Below are 7,082 nucleotides of genomic sequence, written 5' to 3'. Positions count from 1 at the left end.
ATATTGAATATAATCACATCAAAAACCGCAAACACCTGCTCATTCCTCATGCTCACTTGATGAAATCCAATCCCAAAAATTCAACCTGCAAATCCAAACAAGTAGAAAAGTGAAAGAAAAGAAACTAAAAGAATGAAAAATAAGAAAAATTTTAAAATCAAAAAGAAAAGTTAGAAATCTCCGGGTTGCCTCCCGGGAAGCGCTTGCTTATGGTCCTAAGCTCGACCCTTCCTCCAAATCATGGAGGGTCAAAGAACACCACCTTCTTCAAGGTAGCGGAAAGAGCAAATTCCTCTTAAACTTCTAGCAACCTCTTGTTGTTGCTTCATGAAACTTCCTTTAAAGACTTTTCAATTCCAAATTATTCTTTCCGTAGCTTCTTTCTCTCTCTCTTCTTCTTAGAATCACGAGATTTTTTCTTTGGCTTGTTGTTTATTGTAGATGGTTCCTCACCATCCATACTCATGGAAACATCCCCTTCATCTTGAGGATAGAGCTCAAACCAATGAGGAATTTCAACTTCCTCCTCGTCCATAAGCTTGGGAATCATTATTTTCTCTTCACTAACCTTCTTGCCATCAAAACTTGAAAGAGCATCATCACAGTTCTCAAGAACATCGTTAGTTGAAGAATCATCATGCACACATTATCAATAGAGAGAGGGGAATTAGCACACATAATTCCTTGCACAAGAGACAAAGACTCATGCATTGGTTTCAACTTCAAACTTTCCTCTTTCTTACCAACTCTCAAGGTAATACGACCTCCTTTCACATCTATTAAAGCTCCCGAAGTGGCTAAGAATGGTCTTCCTAAAATGATAGGGATATGGTAATCTTCCTCAATCTCAAGCACAATGAAATCAACGGGAATAGTGAACCCTCCTATCTTAAGAGGAACATCCTCAACTCTCCCCTTTGGGATCATAATAGTCCGATCGGCCAATTGAAGGGTTATGTTAGATGGGAGGGCCTCACCTAGCTTGAGTTTCTTGAAAATGGAATAAGGCATGACGCTCACACTAGCTCCAAGATCACAAAAATCATTATCAAACATTTTTCCCTTGATCTCACATGGAATAGAGAAATTACCCGGATCCTCCATCTTCTTGGGCAACTCATTATGAATGAAAGCACTAAAACAATTCCCAACGTCAACCGAATCAACCTCATTACACTTTCACCTCCCGCTCAAAATCTCCTTAAGGAACTTAGAGTACCTAGGCATTTGGGTAATTGCATCGGTGAAGGGGATAGAAAGGTGAACTTCCTTGAGCATAGCAAGAAACTTTCCAAATTGCTCATCCATTTTGTGCCTCAAGAATTTTTGTGGGTATGGAAGGTTGGGTCTCCACACTTCCTCACGCTCTTTCTTACTACTCCTCTTTTTTCTCTTGCACCTCCTCATAACTCACACTCGTAGACACAACCTTCTCAACTTACTCTCTTGGGTCACTCCTCTCCTCATCCTCCTCAATTGACCTTGAAACTCCCTCATTAAGAACTCTCCCACTCCTAGTGGTGATAGAATACACGGATTTCTTAGGTTCCACTCCTTCAGAAGGCAAAGAGGATGGACTAGCACAATCCTTTAGAATGTTGGCTAGTTGGGTTATTTGTGTCTCAAGCATTTTGTTATGAGTCATCATCTCATTAAATTTCTTGTCACTCATCGCCATATAGGTGTTTATGATCTTGGTTTGGTTATCAATCATTTCTTCCAAATTTGTCTTAAATGATGATGGTTGGGAATACGAATTTTCACCATTGGCTTGAGGCTTTGGAGCAAAACTGGGTGGGGTTCCCCTTTGGTTGTTATTTTGAAAACTTCCTCGATTTTGGTTGTTGTTCTAATTGCCTCGGCCTTGACTATTGCCACCATTATTGTAATGGCTACCAAAGCCTTGATATTGACTTTGGTTTCCATACCTATGGCCTGGGTTTTGAGTACTATAACCTTGGTTGTTATAGTTACCTCGAAAACCTTGGTTTTTGGTTCCTATAGCCTCCATTGTTGTATTTATCGAAACCACCTTGGGGGTGAGAATTCCTGTTGCCAAAATTCTTAGGTCCATCAAACCTTTGACCACCATTGGCATTAGACACAAATTTTACATGTTCATATTCATTATTTTCAACATCATCACATCCGTCAACAAAAGTTTGAGAACACATGGAAGAATCATGATCATAAGATCCATAAGAATCACAAAAAAGACAACCACTTGGACTGTTATTGGAAGTAGAAGGAGAGGAGTTAGAAAGTGTACCTCTCCCTTTGGATTGGGAGGGAAGACTCATGAATTCGTAGAAACACTCTCAAGCTTTGCTTTGATCGATGTCATTTCCTTCCCTAGATTTGAAATTTGGGAGGACAAGTTGTTAATCGCGTTGAGATGATCCACTAAATAAACCGTCGAGCCACTCTTCCTTTTAGACTCCCTCTCTCCTTCTTGCCAATCTCTATAGTATCTCACCACATCCTCAATTATGTCAACTACCTCTTCTTCCGTCCTATTCATTATAGGACCTCCGGCTCCTCCATCTAGGCATGACTTGCCTTGGGCACTCAAGCCTCCATTAAAAATTTGTATCACTTGATAGGTAGGAATTCCATGATGTGGGCACTCTCTTTGGTACTCCTTGTACCTCTCCCATGCTTCATAGAGATTCTCATTAGGCCTTTGCTTTAATCCTTGGATCAAGGCTCTAGCCTCCGCCGTCTTCTTTTGTGGGTAAAAGCGAGACAAGAAAGCCTTTGTGAGTTCATCCCACGTCCTAAGGGAATTGGGCTTAACCTCCTTATCCAACCACTCTAAGGCTTTGAGAAATGTTGTTCACCTTGATACTATTACAATACTTCTCAAATTCCTTTAGGTGATTCAACGGGCTCTCACTCTTGGCTCCACTAAATTGCCTCCGTTCTATCAAAGTAATCATGGTCGGTCTTATTTCAAAATTGTTCGCCTATGTTGTAGGTGGAGCAATGCCTCTCTCAAACCTATAAGCACCGAGAATTCCTAACTCCTTCAAAGCTACTCTTGGATTCTCTCCCATGCCTTGCTCTTCTTCTTCCTCAAACTCTTCTTCACTTGAGGAACTTAGGCTCAAAGATCGGTTGGCTATCCTTCTTCGTGAAAGAGTTCTTTCAATTTCCGGATCCAAAGGAACTAAGGACCTATCACGAGTTCTACTATGCATGCAAAAACTCAAAAGAAATTGTTAGTAACGCGGCTACAAGTGTAGCCTAAAAGAAAGAAGAAAAATTATTTTGTGTTTTTGAATAAGATGGAATAGACTCAACAACAATACACAATCACAACACCAATCCCCGGCAACGTCGCCATTTTGACAAGGGTCGGAACTAGGTCGTTGAAACTAACCCCTACCCTAGGCCAAAAAAATTTGTAATCTCTCAACACACCCTTACACAAGTATAATGGTAAGTTGAGGGTCGAACCTCTAAGGAACGGTGGACGATTATCTATTGCCTAAGTCAAGCTACTCCGAAATGGTAGGGTGTAAGTATGTAAACTAGGACAAGGATGACTAAACAACGAATTTAAAGCAAGTATGTAAAACGCTAGGGCTAGGATCCACATGTAATCGTAACGGATTCAACTAATTGGGAGGTCAAAGTGACTAAGTCAAGCAATGTGAGGGAAGACCAATCATGCAACCAAAAGATCGTATCAAGCTATTTTCCTAGAGGTCTAACTAGTGTCAACTACGATAAAACTCTAGCTAGGAACGTCACAAGACACCTCAATTGTTAAATGCAAGCCACAAATCAATGGTCCGTATCAATGTGGACTTACAAACAAAGTTAGCTACTCTTTAATTAATCACACACATGCACATGATCATCAACCAATTTAATCACATAGTCAACTCCATCAATTTTCCCTAATTATCATTAATCCATTACTCATACATGCTTCACCATTACCCTAGCAAGCAATCTACTCACTTGCCATTGAAATTAAGATCAAAACAACACTAAGAAACAAATTCATCATGATCAAATTAAACAAGCTAAAATCAAAGAAAAAACAATTAAACTTCAATCAAACTAGAACAATCAACAAAACAATTTAAATCAAACTAAAGATCATACTATAGATTGAATTAAAGAAAAGGAATCCTTACAAACTTGATCAAAAATCAAAGGAAATGAAGAAATCTTCAATCATCAACAATCACCCATGAATTTCTCTCTCTAAAAACCTAGAGTTTCTCTCTCTAATTATGATCTAATTATGATCTAAATTGAATTCTCTAATCATTCTCTCTCTAAAAATAGAAGGAAAGACTATATAAAGGAAAAATACAAAAGAAGAGTTAGTTAGATCGTCCGAAAAGAAACCCTGGAAGGTGCGGTCGCATTAAGGTGGAGGCGCGGCCGCGAGAAAATGGGTACGGAACAGGGACCCAGGCAGGCGCGCCCGCGCCACCCAAGTGCGTGCCCGCACCACCCTCGTGCGGGCCCGCACCTAGCGGCAGGGGAGCTCCCTCTTCTTTGTCCTAGCTCATCCTCGTGCACTCGTCTTGGTGATGATGATGATCACTAAGGTAGGCAGTCTTGAAATGGCTATTTTGGTGGGTTTATGCCAAAGATGATGCCCCCACCGCATGCATGCACCGATCTCATGAACTTGCTCCTTGCATTCCTTCAAACTTGAGTTCGAAATGACAAGCAAGAGGCATCCAAAATGATGAAAAAAATATGAGAGGAAGGCTCGCGAATCCTCAAAACACGGTCATAACCTGAAGATACACGAAAACAAGCAAATAATAGGGAAAAGGACCAAATAAACAAAGAAATGTACAAACAAAGAAAACTAACTAAGGAAAGCACAAACTAAAGAAATAAAGAACAAAACTAAGGAAAACTAAAGAAAAGAGCTATAGAATAGCATGAAATTGATCCTAAAAGAATCCAAATAAGTGCCATAAATGACACTCATCACATAATTCTTTTCATTGTCCATAAACACTTCAGCTTTTATCTAGCATGAAGAATGGATTTTTGTAACATCATCGCACTTCCTTTCGGGACAAGAGGCCAAAAGTACGTGTCTACAGTTAGTTAGCCCCCTCTTTGATCGAGTATAGAATAGACGATGATCAATGTAGTCAAGGTAATAAATCCGAGACTCATTATGTGAAGTTCCCTAAGAATAGAGAATCTTTCAGAAATGTTAAGGATGTCGAAACGATCCTTGGTTCGCTAAGTGTTTGAAACAAGTAGCTATCAAGGCTAGAAAAATTTATCTCTAGTCTCAACGCGCTAGAGAATCTAGATTGACCCTTTACAGTTGTAGAACGCTTTTACAAGTAAAGGTGTTATGGGGGCCAATTGACCAAGTTGGTAAATAAAAAAGACACTTAATGACAATTTGGTAAAACAAAAATAATTTTGGCAACAGTTTGGTAAAAAAAAGTAACCCTGAGCGACAATTTGGTAAATAAAATTATCTCAGGCGACATTGAACCCAAAAAATACAAAAATATCCAATTAATTACCCGTGAATACTTAATTAAGTTCGTTTTTTGTGGTATTTTACCAATACATTTTTATGGAAATAACAATTTCAAGAAAAAATACATGTTAAGTTTCATACCCTCTATTATCGAAATGTTTTTAAAAAGGGGTAGGAATAAATTTTGTATCAAGATTTAGCAAAATAAAAAGAAGATGATATAGTTATTCAAATTTTCCAAAAGGAAAATCAATTTTTTTAAAAAAAACAAATGAAATTATGATTTTTAAAGAGTTTGTCAGAAAAAATAGATTTTTTAATCTAAATGTCGCCGGATTTTATTGTTTTTACCAAATTGTCTCATATGGTTAGGTTTATTTACCAAATTGTCGCCGGATTAAGTTTTTTTACCAAATTGTCGCTAGGGGTCTTTTTTATTTATCAATTTAGTTAATTAGCCGTGTTCTAGGTGATGTCAAGTCATGAGAAGAGATCAGTTTTAAAAGAATAGAGGGAGGATTTCCTCTCAATCGTGTCATCGTTGGTCTAAAGTCCCTCGATATGTCATTGAAACTTTAGCCTGACTTTAACAACGTAAAAGATGAAAAAGGGGTTTTCGATATTCGAGCAGAAATGGTCCGGTATTCGAGCCGGAAGTCCATAAGATTGAAATACATGTCTCCGGACTGGAGGCATATTTCCAAATTCTGTGAGAGGGAAGAAAGTCAGCAACTCTCTCATCAGTTTTGTCCACAAGATGAGTACACGTGTCTCAGGACTGAGGCCACGTGACTACATAGGTGGACATTGTCTTGTCGCTTCTTTATATAAGGGATGCATTCGACACCCTAATTGTCCGGTAAGTTAGTAAGCGCACTAACCATCGTATTTGCTCCCATTCAAGAAGTGCTTGTTCCTGAAGGTTCGGTGCGCCAGTCGACTTGTGAGCTAACGCCTACAGTAATTCTCTACCTTTTAGTCTCGAGAGGTAGATCTCGCAAAGCTTGGGCTGAGTGAAATTTTACGCAACACCTACGCTGTACAATTTTGCGCCATACGATATGCCATTTGCATTTTTACGCTACATGAAAACGCCTTTCTTTTTGCTTCGGACGTGAAAAAAGAAGAAAACCCAGACATTTGTAACGTCCGTACAGTAAAATGACAGACCTGTCTATGGGTTCTTTTACGTAAAGCACCACCACGGAACGTCTTAAGGCACTCTTACGAAAAACGTTAAAAACGTATGCTTGGGGAAGGCACAAAGCATGGTGTGCATGTAAGAATGATGAAAAAAACTAGCAAAGAAGAAAACAAACTACAATATGCAAAGCAATTTTAAAAGATTTTGATAATTTACGCGCCATTACATCTAATAACGAGCAAAAACCGTTGAAAAAATGATCTAACGGATCAAAATCTGAATATCGGTCATTTTAGTGATCAGTATCCGCGTCAGTAGGTTGCGCTGGCCAGGCGCGCGCATCGTTCTGAGTTACGCTGGTCTGTCACGCGCAACTAATACAGTTGCGCGTGACATTTAAGTCAGCAAAAAAAGAATCGTTCAGCGCGATTTTTCAAGGATATATGTAAAGGAAAT

At 39.0% G+C, this 7,082-nt stretch overlaps 1 non-coding gene across 1 annotated transcript; it reads left to right on the top strand.

Annotated features, from left to right (window-relative positions):
• Window positions 1-2,609: 2,609 nt before the first annotated feature.
• LOC145607041 (small nucleolar RNA R71) lies at window positions 2,610-2,715 on the top strand. The gene has a single exon (XR_014105487.1). It is a non-coding gene; the product is annotated as a small nucleolar RNA R71 (small nucleolar RNA).
• The last annotated feature ends 4,367 nt before the right edge of the window (window positions 2,716-7,082 follow it).

The sequence above is a fragment of the Chenopodium album genome, chromosome 2 (genome assembly GCF_948465745.1).
Source record: "Chenopodium album chromosome 2, dcCheAlbu1.1, whole genome shotgun sequence".
In the NCBI taxonomy this organism is placed as follows: Eukaryota; Viridiplantae; Streptophyta; class Magnoliopsida; order Caryophyllales; family Amaranthaceae; genus Chenopodium; species Chenopodium album.
The sequence above is the reverse complement of the archived record's forward strand: the minus strand, read 5'-3'. Positions and strand labels throughout refer to the sequence as shown.